This window comes from Symphalangus syndactylus, chromosome 15, assembly GCF_028878055.3.
Source record: "Symphalangus syndactylus isolate Jambi chromosome 15, NHGRI_mSymSyn1-v2.1_pri, whole genome shotgun sequence".
Lineage (NCBI taxonomy): Eukaryota > Metazoa > Chordata > Mammalia > Primates > Hylobatidae > Symphalangus > Symphalangus syndactylus.
Genome location: NC_072437.2, coordinates 12380894 through 12398477, shown reverse-complemented (window position 1 = coordinate 12398477; position 17584 = coordinate 12380894). Strand labels below are relative to the sequence as shown.

The following is a 17584-nucleotide window of genomic DNA, read 5'->3' as shown; positions in this document are numbered from 1 at the left end:
AATTTACAAGAAAAAAACAAACAACCCCATCAAAAAGTGGGCAGAGGACATGAACAGACACTTCTCAAAAGAAGACATTTATGCAGCCAAAAAACACATGAAGAAATGCTCCTCATCACTGGCCATCAGAGAAATGCAAATCAAAACCACAGTGAGATACCATCTCACACCAGTTAGAATGGCCATCATTAAAAAATCAGGAAACAACAGGTGCTGGAGAGGATGTGGAGAAATAGGAACACTTTTACACTGTTGGTGGGACTGTAAACTAGTTCAACCATTGTGGAAGTCAGTGTGGCGATTCCTCAGGGATCTCGAACTAGAAATACCATTTGACCCAGCCATCCCATTACTGGGTATATACCCAAAGGACTATAAATCATGCTGCTATAAAGACACATGCACACGTATGTTTATTGCGGCACTATTCACAATAGCAAAGAGTTGGAACCAAGCCAAATGTCCAACAACGATAGACTGGATTAAGAAAATGTGGCACATATACACCATGGAATACTATGCAGTCATAAGAAATGATGAGTTCGTGTCCTTTGTAGAGACATGGATGAAACTGGAAAACATCATTCTCAGTAAACTATCGTAGGGACAAAAAACCAAACACCGCATGTTCTCACTCATAGGTGGGAATTGAGCAATGAGAACTCATGGACACAGGAAGGGGAACATCACGCTCCGGGGACTGTTGTGGGGTGGGGGGAGGGGGGAGGGACAGCATTAGGAGATACACCTAATGCTAAATGACGAGTTAATGGGTGCAGGAAATCAACATGGCACATGGATACATATGTAACAAACCTGCACATTGTGCACATGTACCCTAAAACCCTAAAGTATAATAAAAAAAAAAAAAAAAAAAAAAAAAAAAAAAAGAGAGAGCATGACTTACCTTCACTAATAAAAGAGCCATCAGTCTACCAGCCACTTCTCTGAAAGCAGGAGGAATAAACCTGCTTTTAGGGACTGCCCCTTTCCTCAGCTGGTCCTGTCCTGAGAATGAGGAAGTCAGGGCTTTTGTCACTTGAGGCTTTTTTTGTCACCTATTATGAGGCAATAGAAAATACCAAACTACACACTTAGGTATTCAAGTGAGCTTAGGGGCAGGCACAAGAGCCACACACACCGGTGACTCAGGGCTTAGCTAGTTAATAACAACATTTCTGAAGTATATTAATAATAATACTCAAGCAATAGTGGAAATGTGTGAAGTGACAATATTAACTCAAAGAGCTAGCATCCCTGAGGCTTACTCTGTACCAGGCTGGGGGTTTCACATTCTTATTTTACTCATCACAGAAACCCTCTGAGAACATGCACTCCGTGGTTACCATCTTATAGATGAGGATCGGGGTGAGAGAAGATTAATACATTCCCCACAGTCTAGATCATCAGCAGAACTAACAAATCTTGGGCAAGGACCCAGGAAGCAGAAGCAGAAGCAACACAGAGCCGGTCTGCCTTTTTGTTTTTTTGCTTTTTTTTTTGTTTGTTTGTTTGTTTGTTTTTGAGACGGGGTCTTGCTCTGTTGCCCACATTGGAGTGCAATGATGCGATCATACCTCAATGTAACCTCTGCCTCCTGACTCAAGGGATCCTCCCACCTCAGCCTCCTGAGTAGCGGAGACTACAGGTGCACATCACCATGCTTGACTAATTTGTGTAACTTTTGTAGAGACGGGGTTTCATCATGTTTCCCAGGCTGATCTCAAACTCCTGGACTCAAGCAATCTACCCCCCTTGGCATCCTAAAGTTCTGGGATTACAGGTATGAGCCACCATGGCTGGCCTAGTCTGACTTTAAACATAATACATAGGTGATTTTATATAAGTTTTAGGAAGCACTTTGCTTTCAAAGCTGTCTTAAATAATTTTTGTGTTTGATACAAAAGGGGCTTAGAAGAGAATAGTAAGCCTTGAAATTAAGATCATTAAACATTAACATTTTGTAGTATTATTTTGCTAAATATTTCAGTATCATTAAAAATGAGGAATTTCTCACTGAATAAAAAATGGATTAGCCCATCTGCTCACGAGATGGGATTTTTTTAATTTTCTAAAAAAATAAAATTTAATTAGGAAAATAGTAGAAATATTTTGTAACACAAGGAAGAAAAGCAGAATCCAATAATATTCTGAGTTAAGTATTACTCTGTATGTGAAGGGTACTTAACAGTATTTTTCTAGCAATGAAAGTCCTCGCCTGATTTCAAAATATCCTTTAAAATATTCACCAGCCAAGTGACCTCAGGTGAGTCTCTCTAATTTGTTGCTGAGATAACTTATGTGAAAATCTTTGGAAATGGCAAAGCTCTTTATGAATGTTACTAACATTAGGTGATGTTATTCACAGCCCTTATAAGCCCATCAATCTCAACTTAGCATGTAACGTGACGAACAATGGGAGGCAGAGAGGATGACACTAAAGGGAAGAACTCTCCCCAGTTCAAGTTCTGATTTACTGAATGAAAAATATATCCGGGCAAGAACAACTCTTAATCACAGAAAAGGGCCTTTTCTTGCTTTAGAATGAAAAGAATCTAGTCCTTTTCTGCTACGATCTCTTTAATCCATGATAGAGCTTGGATGCATGTTCATACGGGCATGCTTTCCACCAGCTACCTGTCACATGCCACAAATTTTGAAATGTCTTAGAAATGTGTCCCCTAGCCCCCTTTAAACAGGAAGAGCAAACTGATTTCCAAATGCCGGATGCTCTACACAGTGTAACCAATTACAGGAAAAAGAAAATATTGTAGTTGAAAAGGAAAAATCAAAACATTCAATTTCATTTTAATGTATTGTTAAGGAAAAGGAATGCATAGCAGTGCATCTCAGATGTTATTATGTTTGGGCATCCCCTCCAGAGCCTATTGAACCGTAGATTCTGATTCATGGGATGGCGTTGGGTCTCAGAGTGAAAAAGACAATTCCATTTCTTGACATCAGTGGTCCTCTTCATTCATACCACCTCCCACTATCAGACGAACTGCCAGAATTTTCTTTAGGCATCTACCTGTTAGATGGATTCGGGGTGAGTTCTGCAAGTACAGAGGGCATAACGCACAATGGTCCTGAAAAGAGTGGGGAGATGCTGAGAACACAGGAAAATATCAAAGCTTGAGTGACACAAATAACCTGAAATCATCTGGGGAGGGTTTTGGGACCCCGGATGCCCCACCAGCTGCGCAGACTCCCGAGAGTCAGCATGACATCTGCTTTCTCTCCTCCCCTGCAGCACTTCACAGAGCCACCCGGGTGTGAGAAAAGACATTTGACAAGGATGATGAATGAAAATGATACTTTACCAGTTCTTTCTGCAAAAAAGCCTGAAATACTCTAAGATCATTTGATGGAGGTTTCCCTGTGAGAAAGCAATCATAACTGACTTACAAGGGAGCCTCCATCAATACAGTATATAGATTAAAGAAAAAAAACACGGTAAAAAAATCTCATCATTGAACCATAAGGCTTCAGAAATGTGCTATGGTTTCATATTTTTCTTAATTAGGTGCTCGAAATGTGAGTAAAAGCGACTACAACTTCTGTTCAGACTGGACTTCCAAATGCTGGAAGCACGGTAAACTCGGCACAAGAAGTACTTGTGAAGGAATGGGCTTCTAAAGAGCCTGCCATGGACCCTTTCCACATCTACTAAGAAGTTTTGGCATTATATGCCATAGGCCCTCTGAGTGTAGCCAGAAACAAACAAACAAAAAGCCAGAATCATCGGCACCTGGGGGATTGTCAGAAAAGCACTCTCAGACCCAACTCCATCCTACGAATCAGAATCTACAGTTCAGCAGGCTCCCAAGGGGACGCCCAAAAACGACAACATCTGAGATGCACCGCTATGCATTCCTTTTCCTTAACAATAAATTAAAATCAAATTGAATGTTTTGATTTTTCCTTTTCAGTTGCAGTATTATTTTTCCTGTAATCGCTTACACTATATAAAGCACCATGCATTTGGAAATCAGTTTTCTTTACCTACTTAAAGGAGACTGGAGATCACATTTTAAGACATTTCAAATGTGTTGTACATAACAGGTAACTGGCAGGAGGCATGCGTGTATGAACATGCATCCAGGCTATATCGGAGATTAAAGAGATCTTAGCAGAAACAACGGCGATAGCAACAGTTGACAAGTGCTTTAGAGATCTGTTTTATTCAAGCTATCATTTAAATTCATGCCAAACACACCTCCACCCTAGTCTTTCCCTCCAGTGATCTCACTTGGTTTAAAAAAAATACATGCTGTTAGAGGTTCCAGTTACTCCCTGAGCAGGTGGGAGGATGGCACAGAGCTCTTCAATCACTCATCTGCAGAGTTCGGGGATGTTTTGAGTATGAAAGTCATTATACGACAACAAATCCTCTTCTATCACATTTCACTTGTGAGTAATTATTGTGTTCTAGCAAGTGGAGGATTAACAGTTCTTCCTCGCAGTAACAGAGAGCACAGCAGGTGCTTCCCCCTCACCTGCAGGGGCCTCTCTTTAGTTGCAAAATTCTGCCTGTGTTTGCGTCAGCATCTTGCCCTCTCAGACAGTGAGGATACGTGGTGATCTCCTCCACCCTGAATTAAACTAATAATTTCTATCTTCCTAGAAAAAAATATACTTGCTATGTAACAAGATTAGGGGTAAGAGGCTGATATTTAGTTGGCCTACCGAGTTTAGTGCTTAGTTTAATTCTAATTAATGCCATGCAGATGAAGCCATCTTCCTGCTCTTATTCTGGTTACATCATGTAAAATCGTAGGTGTTATTTGAGCAGTGTCCTAACATCTTCACTTTATCTTTCTTACAATCCATCTTTCAGACTCCAATCTTTTATCACCTACCTAAAATCCCAGTTTCCTCATCTAGTATGCTTCTGCTTCCAATTTAAATCACTTATTATTTTAATATACAGATAAAGTCTAAGCTCTATAGCTTATCATGAGAGGCTCTCCTTTATAAGAAATGCTAGTTATTTCATATTGTTTGCTGTTGCCAGGCATTGTACAAGCACATTCCATATATTAATGCAATCCACTGTCTGATGTAAGTTCAATTATTCCCCACCTGTGAGGAAATTAAAGGAGAGAAAGTTCAAGAAACTTGCCCAATGACACACAGTTAGAAAGCAGCAGAGTATGACCCCAATTCTGGGTTTAGAGTGGGGAAAATGTGGTGCTGCATAAGAAAAAAAAAACTCTTAAGTGTTGTTTAATTTTTAAATAAAGAGATATTTATGACCCATAAAACATTTGGGAGACAAGGAATAAAGTGGAAAAAGTAAATTAAAATGTGAAATACCACTTTTTATGTCTTGTATGGAACTTAGACTACTCTGTGAGTAATTTAAACTGGTGAAATAGCATAGTATACTATATTCAGTTTGCACTTAAACTTGTATCTCCTTCCCTTTAATATACAAAAACAAGTCACAAACACAAATATTCTACAAATGCATACATACCATGGACTTGCAATGCTCTTATGTAGACAAAGGGAGATCTACAAGTTGATCCTATACATACCCTAAGATCTAAATATAAAAGAAACTAAAAGAAGTCAACACAGTTGATAAAACGCTTTAGCAATGCCACTGCGATATATATTTCCAGTCATTTCTTCATGCATTCAATCACTCATTCTTTAGTCAGTTAAATGCAGTCGGCTGTGTACCTAACTCTATACATGGAACTATACAAATAGGAAAGAAACAGAGGATTGAGTCTTTGGGACTGGAAACTGCAGAAGGATTGTGATCTATTTGAAGAGTATGTAGGTCAGGGTTATTGTTAGCTACATATAACAACAAAATCCCCAAAAATAGTGGCTGCAAGCAAATAGTTTCTTACATTTTAAAAGTGGCAGTAGGTGGTCCATACTGGTTTAGGAGACCCAGATATTCATCAGGTCCCCTGGAAATTGTACCAATCTTAGAACATGACCTTCCTGGTCAAGGTTCAAGGTGTCTGCTGGAGCTCCTGAACGTTACACTTGCATTTCAGGTGGCAAAATGGAGTGATAAAAGGAAAAGGAATGTGCCTTCCATTTAAGATGATCCCCCTAAAGGATTACACCAAATGCACACAGACATTCAGTGTACTTGGTCTCACTGACACATGCAGCTGCAAATTAGTTTGGGATACTTGGGTTCTATTCCTTGACAGCGAAGAGAGAACGTCTACTGGGAAGCAATTGTCAGTCTCTCATACATGGAGACAAAAGAACTGGACCAAAACCAACTTGAAAAGGTTTTCAGTACATCAAACCCATCAGACACAGTAAGCTCCTTCCACAACACACCCTGGTCTTCCTAGTCTCTGGGTTTTTGTTCTCGGTATTCTGTCTACCCAGACTGCCCTTTTTTCCTTCATATGTTAAGATCCTACTCATCTTTATTATTTGATTTAAAAGCTACTTCCTAACTGAAATCTTTCCTAATCCTTCCTTGCTGAACTTGACCTTTCCTAGTGATCCCTAGCATCCTGGCTTGGAAAATAAATCATTTTAAACAACTCTATTTCTCTAATTATATTACATGCTCTTGAGGGGCAGGGGTCATCATCCATGTATTCACTCATTTACTCAACAAACATGAATTGAGCAACTATTATGGCCACCTCCATCTCATGTTTTGTATATACAAGATATTTTTTAAAATGTGTTAAATCATGCAGTTACACTTATGCAGATTTGAAATAAAATTTTAACAGCATTCTAGGTTTTACAGTCCGGTGAGGAGTCAAGACAATCAGGGATCATCTGGGCTTCCATCTGTCACTGCCCAAACTACTGGCTAAAGAGCTTGCATGAAGAGACAGCCCTCGCTATGTGTGCCTTCAAGGTGCCATCCTAAAAGGGACAGAGCTGGTCAAAGACAAAGATGATTATTTGGCACATTTGATGACATGAAGAAGTGCTCTTCAAGGGTATTTTCCTTTAAGTAGAAAAAATTTATATTAAAACGTTTGAGGGGAAAAAAAGGGGAAATCCCTACCACTGGAATAATGTAGATAAATATTATAAGTCATGGATGTTTACTCCTGTTTAGTAGGTCTTGGTTCTTCCCATGATAGTTACTCTGGGCTTTTATTGTCCATACAAGATAAATGCAAAAGAAATGCTGGAATCTCCTTAAAAAATAAATAAATAAATAAATAAAAAGTTTTCAATTGTTTGTTTGACTTTGTTTTGTTTTATTTTGTTTTAACACATCACATTTCACAAAGACTGTTCTTACACTGCCGTGGGGAAAGCATATTGTTTAAATAAGTTACGAAAAAGAAGTCAAAATGTATGCCTTCTTAAATAATATTCCTGCATACCTGAAGTATCACTGAAATCCCAAATATTCTTGCAAAAGAATGCTTTCTAAAAATCATATGGAGAAATATGCATCTATATATAATTACTATTATTTTAGAAATAGACGATATGTAGATAACATATTAATGAGTAGCCACATATTAAAAATAAAAATATGCTCATATCTGCTTATATTTATGAACTCTTTTAAATTTATTACTTGAAATATCATATTCATTTATACATAATAAATTTTTAAAATTTGATTCCATTTAGAATATTTTAGCCAATTTAACCTCGATGTGTATAATAAGGCAAAACAAGCAATTGATTATTTTATTTCTTTAAAATACCTAATATGTCATTGATATAAACATGGCCCAAAATCCATATACTCATAGATATCAGAGTTGAAAAAAAATTTTTTTAATGTTTCATCATTTATTTGTATGAAAATGAAGTATGCCTATTTTATAGATGAAACAATCAAAACTGAGAGAAATCAAATTATTTGAACAAGATAACAAAGAAATGGTGTGTTTATTACAGAAATTTAGTATATTGCCTTTAAGAACTCCTTCAGTAATGGCTATGATTATAATACAAAACTACAATTGCTTTCAAAATCAAATATAAAGATTAAAAGAAAATTACCTAAAAAGTTTAAGGGTATAAATTTGTACATTAACCAACAAGTAACAGTTTTTGTGGTAAAGTATCTTTAGAGTTTTTTTTATTTTAGTGTCTCAAATTGTAGTGGACATAAGTCCCTCACAATGCCTTATAAAAGAGTTTCATATTTAAATAAGTTTGGAGATTCAAAAGCACATGATATACAAAAGAATGGCCTTTATGGCAGGTCTACAAAAGTAGACCTGCCATAAAGAAAGTAATTAACTTTTTTAAAAAGCTAATAATTCTCTGACAAACGAGCAAAAATTCCTTTATCTTTCATCAGCTCTCAACTTCCTAGGTTGTTAGTCATTCCTCAGCACACTCCTTGGAAAAACTTGAGAGTGATTTAATCCATCTTGGCAAATCTCTGGGAAGAAGACATCTGCCGGTGTGATATTTCTGTCTGGCTTCTTATTTAGGTAACACTAGGATACGGCCCCCTTCCCCAAGAAACTGATGTGTTCTCCTCAACAAGAGGATCATCCAGATGTTCCCCAAGCCATAGAAGCACTCAGGCTCCATGGGTCACGTGCATATTATCCAGGCCACTGATACCTGCCTGGGTAGTAGAAATACATTTAACATTTAGATAACAATGGCCAGCAGACCATTAATGAAGACTCATGGTGGGCTGCTGTGTTTTACATGCAAAGCATATTTTATTTATCTAACAAATACTTCTATGATACTTAAAATGCTCCAGATAGTATTCTAAGTATTTTATTTATCTGAATTTATTTAATCTATACAACAATGCCAAGAGGTAGATCCTATTATTCTCATAACAGAATGAAGCAACTGAGTATCAGAAAAGTTAAGGAAATAGCTTGAAGTCACACAGCTTTTAAATTGCAGGGATGAAGTTTGAGGCTAGACAATCTGACTACATATAGTTCATGCTCCACTTAGAGAATCATCCACATTCTCTGCTGCTCTAGAAATGCTAAAAGGACCTCCTCGAATCTCCCTTTGTCAATGGTCAAGTCTTCCTGTAATCACCTGTAACACATCATGACCTGGAAACTCATCTGAAATGCAGATGCTCAGCCCCACCCCAGACCTGAAGAATCAGGTTTAGCATTTTCGCAAGATCCCCAAGTGGTTCCCCTGGTAAAAGTAAATGAAATTTACTGGGAGATGAACCTAATCACTCCAATTTCTTATTTCAGCTTTGTTTTCCAGCAGATACATCCTAAAACTTCTGATGTGCACATGGATGACCTCTTTACTGCCTTCTCTGGGATGGAGGCCAAAGTGACCAAAAATCAGTGAAAGAAAGAAGAGCCAGTAGAAACATAAGCCATCTGCGAATGGAATCAGTCCAAAAAATAAATTGAGAATGAACTTAACAGCATTTTAAAGATGTTGGGAGAGAAACTAAATGTTAACTAATGATAAAAAATAATATTTTGTAAAATAGATGTTGCCCCAATAGCAAATGCTATTGCTTCTAAAAAGATACAGTGTTGCAAAAGGTTTCATTGAGTTATTCCCACTCACTACTGAAGCGTCAAAAAATGCTTAGTCTTTACTTTCTGCATAATTAAATCTGTTATGAGTTAGTTAATAATGGACATTAATACTCACTCTTCTCTTACTCAATCTCTAAAGAAACCTCTTTTTTGAAGGGTTCTAAAAATATTTGATTAGGGTAATTAGAATAACTTAACATTCCCTTTCCTAATGTTTATTACTAGAAATAAAGACAGTCTGTTGAGTAGTAAGTTGTTTGTAGCCACAAATAAAATATAGATGTTAAGAAAATCTAAAAATATTAGAAACTATACAAGAGAATCTTATGAAACAACCAGAAGAAAACTAATAATAAAAAACACAAATTTAAACTGAAAAGCTGTCATTATGTCAGGGTTCTTTTATATTTTTGCAAGATACTAATAAGAATTTGAAAATTCACTATTATGTAGGTCATTCTTAAGATATACTTCAATGAAGTTTTAAGGAACAAAATGCTTTACCTTTGGATTCAGTTTTATTAAAAGAATATTCCACAATAAGTATAACTGAATTCAATATTCAGTAGTTCTTGCTACAGACTAGCTCTTCACAGTTAATCTTTTTATTCATCACAAACCATTAAAATAACTTCAGTCCCTTAATAAAGCTAATTATAATATAGTAATTATATGAATCATCCTTTGATTTGAAGAAATCCAACAACTGATAGTTTGACAATGGAATGAATACATTTTCAGATGAAGAGATGGATTTGTTTAAATTATTTTTTCCCTAGTTCAAACAGGATTTTGACATTGTGATCCAGCATGACTTTAAGAACCACATAGAAAAAGACCATAGCTAAACTGGGTCTAATTTCCTCAAGAGCATGACCTTAGTGATAGGGGTTTCTGACACTCAAAGCAGGCCTGGATACCCAACAGTTGGTTCTTTCCTTTTTCATATTTATGATACTAAAATTAAATTTCTCCAAGTCAAATATATCAATTTAAAAAACATTTAATGAATACTTAGGTATCAGATATAATGCAAGAATGAATAAGATTTAGAGTTTTGGAAATTTACAACAGCACATTAATTCTAAGTCAGCAATTACGCATAGGAAACAGGAACACTATACACATAGCTTAATAGTTCAAAATATCTGGGAATATGGTGATTTCATTTATGGCAAAGAAAATTCCAGAAAGATTTTTTAAATTCTTAACTTTGGTTGAATGCACTCATTTCTTTTGTCATTTTGGCATGACCCAAGTCCAGATGAAAGATTGCTAATTCCATTGTCTCCATCAAACATCAGTGTAATGCTATTAGGTGGCATAAGCTTGAAATCCTTTTCCAAGTGGTGATGGTGTATTTGTAGTGATCCATTTGCACTTCCTGAAACAATCAGAATTCCAGCGTGTGCTGTGGAATGGGGCTGCCTGATGATAAGGAATAGGTGGATGTTGAGGTGGGCAGGGTAATGGTGAACCTTAGCCTTAGTCAGCCTGCCCAATGCCCTAACATGATGCACTCCTTCTCCACAAAATCCATACCAGTCACTCAACGAGCATGAATCCAGAATCTGAAACATTATCCCACAGTGTCTTCCATTTTCAATACAAAGCATTCTATTTTTCTCCACTTATTTGGATAACTTTAACTCATGAAACCATAGTCATATAGAGATAATGGAATTGAGAATAATCTCTCAGATCTCGGGATCCTTTAACCCCTATGCTTTTTGGGAGAAGACTCCAAAGTATTGCTAAACACATACCTCCATGCTATCTTCCCCACTCTCTTTTAAACTACTGACATTTTCAAATTACAAGTGAACAAAATCTCATCCATCAGCTCTATCAATTTTAGCACCATAATACTACCCAAAAAGATGCCACTACTAATGAATTATTTGTAACACTTTGCTGAAAAAGGGCAGCTTGAAACCTGGAAGATAATGGTAGAGTTGAATATAATTCTAATTCATGTATATAAACAAAATTCAAATACATATGAATATATATATTAGAGTATACAGCAAAAAAAATAGTACAAATCATAAGCAAAGCCTTGAAATGTACAAATCTATCTTCTTTGAGCCCAGGTTCTCTGCATTTTGCTCTTATCCCTGGGTAGATTGTATCACTGCTTGTCACGCATTCCAGGTCCCTCCCTGCTCCATTGAACACAGGAGTGCTGACGTGACTTGCTTAGTCAGTGACAGGTAGCTGCAAGCGTCCTGTATCTCTTTTGAGCTAGATTTTTCAAAGCTAGAGTATGGCCCTGTCTCTCTTTTCTTCTGCCATGAAACCCACCATGTTCTAGATGGAGATTGTTCTGTGAGACGGGAGTCTGGAACGAAAATGTATACAGAGGCATTGCTGAACCACAAAAGGCATAGAATGTTAGCAAGAAAGAAACCTTTAGCAGAAATTGTTGTAAGCCGGGAATACTTGGGAAATGTTCATTAGTCAGGGAAACTTTGTCTCTCCTGATTGATACACCCATCTGCATTTCCAGCCTGCCTCAGTACTCCCATTCCTACCCCACTCTCCCTAGCAAAACCATACAGTAAACAAAATGTGGGAAAATCTTACTTTAAAGTAAATGTGTAATGAGGATAGGCATGTGGAATCTGTGCTTTAATGAGGATCGAGGACTAAAGACAAAAGATGCATCTCCTAGAAGAATTGGAAGAATATCTAGCATTCCAGAGTTGGTGAAAAGAAATAAAGCTGCTAGTAGGGTCAGAATAGCTGAGGAGGAGTTTCCAGACCTCTATTCATAAAAGGCAGTTGTCCTAAAGTGCCTTCGTGTTTATTTCAAATCCCATTGCTGAAACCTTTAATCTGGATTTAGCCTTATGGGCAGCATTCCAGACAAATGAGATTTAGATTGATGACTAAATAGGCATATATGATTACTGCAAGACCTAAGTAAGTCAATCTAATTATGAGAGTTCTAAGTCACCACTTAGAAACTACAGGTTCCAAAGATTTATTAATTTGCTCCAAAATACATTTTTAGGAAACAGACTTCTAAAGCAATTATATGACATTAATTATTCCATAATGACAGCAAATTTCTTAAATTAAAAAAAATTAAAGGCAAACTTTAGAATTGATTTTACACATTGTTTTGAGAAAAAAAAGAAAACTTGAACATGACCTTTTTTTATTTCATTAATTAAAACTAAATTTTCCTTATGCAGAATAATGCCTAATAAAATTTTATTTACCTATTTGCATTTAATAATGGGTGATGGTCTCCTATGTTTACAAATATTTATCAAACATTTCTCTTTGATTTATTGGCAACATCAAACAAAAATAAACATGTATCCTTCCTGAGCTGATTTTACAATATGTGAAATTATCTCTGATTATCTAAAAAATAATGTAATGGATGTGCAAACAATCTTTAAGGTGGACCTCTGATTTTTCCTCTTGAAATTCATGGCCTTGTGTCATCACCTCTCCTTGAATGTGGTCAGAACCAGTGAGTTGCTTCTAACAGAATACAGCAAAGGTGAAGAATGTCAGTCTCATGATGACATTACATAACATTGAAACATCTGTCTTACTGAGAAACATTCCCCCTTGCTGGCTTTAAAGAAGCCAGCTACCAGATTGTAAGCTACTTTGGAGAGGGTCACAGGCAAACAAGTCAGAGACAGCACACAGACAGCGAACAGCTGAGATCCTCAGCTCAACAGCCCGCAGGGAGCAGGATTCAACAACCACATGAGCTTGGAAGCTGATCTTTCCTTAGCAGAGCCACAGATAAGACCCCAGCCCTGGCTGACACCTTGACTGTAGCCTTGCTGAGGACATAGCTAAGCTGTGTCCACATTTCTGACCCACAGAAAGTGTGAGATAATAAACGTGACTTGTTTTAAGTCTCTAAATGTGTGAAAATTTGTTACACAGCAATAGATAACTAATGAAATTCTCTACTTTTTTTGCAAAGCAAGAAAAATAAACTGAACCTGCTTCACTTCGATCTAAACTTTAGGAAGAAATCAAATATAATATTATTCCAATTTTGAAATTATCTGTGAAAAATGGCAACCAGTCTATTGAATCAAAAGTGTATTAAATCAGTCAGAAAACTAATTCATGCTTTCCTTCAGGACAATTCGCTGTTTGCCACTTTCAGCTGTTAGATAATGCCTTTTGTTGCTGATTATAACATAACGAAGTTTTCTTTGGTGGTTTCTATAATTGTTAACCTTTAACTGTTCCCAAAATATTTCAAACAAATGAAATGAGCAAATTTGCACTAATACTCTTTACAATGTTCAAAAGTATGGTTGGTAGGTACATGATCAGAGAGAGGATGATTTTAATATGCACATGAAAATGTAACTTTTCTCCTAAAGAACAATAGAAACTCTGACTAAGATGGAATGTTTGATGTTATAAATGCAGAGTAAATTATTCAATTTCAAGAAGAATAGTTTGCTATGGTTTATTAATTTGAAAACAGCAACCAAACATGATTTCAAGTAAATTTCCCAAATAACGCATCCTTAAAATCACTTTTCCCTTCAAAATGCAAGCAGTTATATTTTGATGCTTTAATTATTTGGACAGCCAATTTCCTTGTTACTTGCTACATGTGGACACACAGTAACACATATGAGTATAATTCAATGAAAAATGCAAAAAGTGATCTATCCTAAATTGCCTAAGCATCCTCTGTGTCTCTCTGCGGCACTTCATGTTCAGCCTCAAACTGTATCTCCAACCTGTCCACAGGCAATTACCTTTTGGAAACATAATATTTCTCATAACTCTTCAAATGAAAAATTGTGCAAAATGTCTATCCTGTCATATTTGATACTAAATTATTTAAATGAACAGGCAGGGGAAATTTCTGAAATAGCTTCAAGAATCTACTTACTAGCATTACCCACCTGACAGGAAAAGAAGTCAGTCAAATACATGAGGCCACATAGGTTTCTTTTATTTCAATTTTCATTAATTTTACTCAGTGGAACCTCTCACATAATGGAGAATCATTCATCAAAATATTATGGAACACTGTTCACTTATCTATTGCTGCATAACAAACACCCCAAAATGTAGTTTACTACAACACCCATTTTATTGCATTCTACAATTTTGGTGGCTCAGGAATTAAGATATTGTGTAATTAGAGCATAATGATGACCATTAGGGATTTAGCTTCTTCCTCATTTTACTGGTAATACTCTATCTCATTTCATAATGTGAAATAAATACAGAACAATGTTTGGAAAGTGATATTTAAAACATTTGCTGTGAGTGATTTGAATTTTTGGAACTATATGACCTGCCTAGGTGATTTGTCAGAGGTTATAACAATCTTGCTTCTCTGCACATCCTAGGGAAGTTATCTGAATAAGATTGTGTAGTAAAGAAAAATATTGATAGTTCTCTCTAAAGTTTGTAAGACTTTGGGAAGATTTGAAGGGGTCAGTGTGATCTAAATGGCTAGGTGGTAAGTTAATCTGCAAGCTTCACCCACATGTCTGGTGCATGGCCTGGGAAGACACAAAAACTGGACTCAACCGAGACTGTATGAAGAAGCCTGCCCAAGGCCTCTCTATGAGGCTTGGACTTCCTAGCAGTGTGGTGGCTTTGGGCTAATTGAACATCTGACAGAGCAGCTCAAAGCTTCAAGAATACTTGTCCCAGTAAACAGCATGAAAACTGCAGGGCCTTTCATCATCCACCTTGGAAGTCCCAGAACATTATTCCTGCCCTACTCACTCTCAACTGGAGGAGTGTCAAAGAACCTGCCACTGTGTTTTCATAACCACCCACCCGCAGGCTCTCTTCTTTTCCTTCTTTCTTTCTTTTCTTCTTCACAAGTGATTAGACAAAATAATTAAGAAACAACGCCTATCTTTAAGAGTACTCTCCAAATCTAATAGGAGAAACAAAGGCACTGGTATGTAATTCATTTTATAGCTTTATCATGTAAATTATTCATGTGTTGCTAGAAATTGTCTTCAGGCTAATACTTGTAGTAATTTATTATTTTCTTCCTTTTCAACAATTTGTATGCAACCTTTGAAAATCAAGATTGTTTCTATACCAAGTAATATGACAAAAAATAAATGTAAAATTGTGTTAAAAAGCCTTAGTTAAGAATCCTGTGCCCTAGGCCTTAGTTTTCTTATCTGCAAAATGGGATAATTATCAGGCCTACTTCACAGAATGAAATAAATCGACCTGGCATTATCACTAAGTGCTAATTGTTCACCACCACTACCTACCAGAGGAAGAAATCTCCCCTCCAGCTTAGGCATAATTTTGCTGTCTCTCCACTTATCAAGTTAAAATAAAAAGATAAAATTTGATTAAATCACTTATTTTAAAAAGACAGAAGAATGTTTTACATCACATATCTTCCCCGTACTTGGGTTGCTGACTGATATTAAACTGTTTTCAAATCAGATAACAAAAGCAGTCACAGTATTACACTTGTTTATATTGGTTTCTATTATAAGTAATAGACTTTACATACACACATACACACGAAAAGCTGAATGATGGCCATTAGAGATTCAGTTTCTTCCAGTAACAGCTTCTTCCTTGTTTTACTGGTGATACTCTAACTCATTTCATAATGCGAAATAATACAGAACAATGTTTGGAAAGCGATATTTAAAACATTGGCTGGCCAGGCACGGTGGCTCACACATATAATCCCAGCACTTTGGGAGGCCGAGGCGGGTGGATTACCTGAGGTCAGGAGTTCAATATCAGCCTGGCCAACCAACATGGTGAAACTCCGTCTCTACTAAAGGTACAAAAATTAGCCAAACGTGGTGGCATGTGCCTGTAATCCCAGCTACTTGGGAGGCTGAGGCAAGAGAATCACTTGAACCCAGGAGGCAGAGGTTGCAGTGAGCGGAGATCACACTCCTGCACTCCAGCCTGGATGACAGAGCAAGACTCTGTCTCCAAAAAAAAAGTAAAAGAAAAAGAAAGAAAAAATTGCTGTGAGCGATCTGAATTTTTGGAACTATATGACCTGCCTAGGTGATTTGTCAGAGGTTATAACAATCTTGCTTCTCTGCACATCCTAGGGAAGTTATCTGAATAAGATCGTGTAGTGTGTAGTAAAAGAAAATATTGACAGTTTACCCCCATGGTTGAATTAATCTTTCAATTATGTTGTCAAATAGTCAGTTTTTCTGTTAAGTGGAATCTTCTCTCTTTCAATGTCATCGGAATTTTTTACCAGACATGGTAACTTTATAGTATCTTTTCAGTGTCTTCCAATTCATAAACTAGGCAGCAGAACAAAATAGTGACATATTTTGATAACAGCTTCTAATTTGGAAAACAAGTGACATTAGCTTTAAAAATTGCATATCTGGAAAAGTTCACAGATGAACAGTTTTTTTTTTTTTTTTCTTTAAGTGGCCAGATTAAGGAGACACATCCCCACTGCAAGCTATGGAGTGATCACATCACTGTTTGTTACTTTTCAAACCCATAATTAGCCATAAAGAAGCATGTACAAATAAAATACTGTATTTATATTTCCCATATAAAAGACTCTGTTGTTCAGTCACAAAGATATCAAACACTATATTTTATAAAATTAGTATTTTGTAATTATCTGACAGAGCTTACTACATTTTAGAAGAGAAACAACGACCCTTTCATAAGCAAGGAGAAGGAACAACGGTCAGGTTGAAATTGCTGCACTGTCTTCACTTCAAAGATCTGAGTAAAATCTAATTTTCAGTTACAGGTTGGAAGTGGGACCATTCGAAAAGGGAAATGTGTTAACTAGAATTTTTAAGTAACAGATTAAGAGCACAATGCTTTTGGATTAAGGGCTTTACAGGCCCTTTCATTTTTTTTTTTTTTTTTGAGACAAATTCTTGCTCTGTCATGCAGGCTTGAGTGCAGCGGGACAATCATAGCTCACTGCAGCCTCTACCTCCTAAGCCCAAACAACCCTCCTACCTCAGCCCCCCAAGTAGCTTGGACTTCAGTGCATGCCACCATGCCCGGCTATTTTTTTTTTAAATTTGGGGGGTGTCACCATGTGCCCAAGATGGACTTGAACTCCTGGCCTCAAATGATCCTCCTGCCTCAGCCTCCCAAAGTGCTGGGATTAC

The 17584-nt window shown here is 36.7% G+C and overlaps 1 protein-coding gene and 1 long non-coding RNA gene across 3 annotated transcripts in view; one reads left to right on the top strand and one right to left on the bottom strand.

The window, feature by feature from the left end:
• Positions 1-17584, bottom strand: part of NALF1 (NALCN channel auxiliary factor 1) — a 713496-nt gene that overhangs the window by 678522 nt on the left and 17390 nt on the right. The gene's annotated exons all lie outside the window — the stretch shown is intronic.
• LOC129463500 (uncharacterized) lies at positions 862-3910 on the top strand. The gene is made up of 2 exons (XR_008651196.2): positions 862-1783; positions 3527-3910. It is a non-coding gene; the product is annotated as an uncharacterized lncRNA (long non-coding RNA).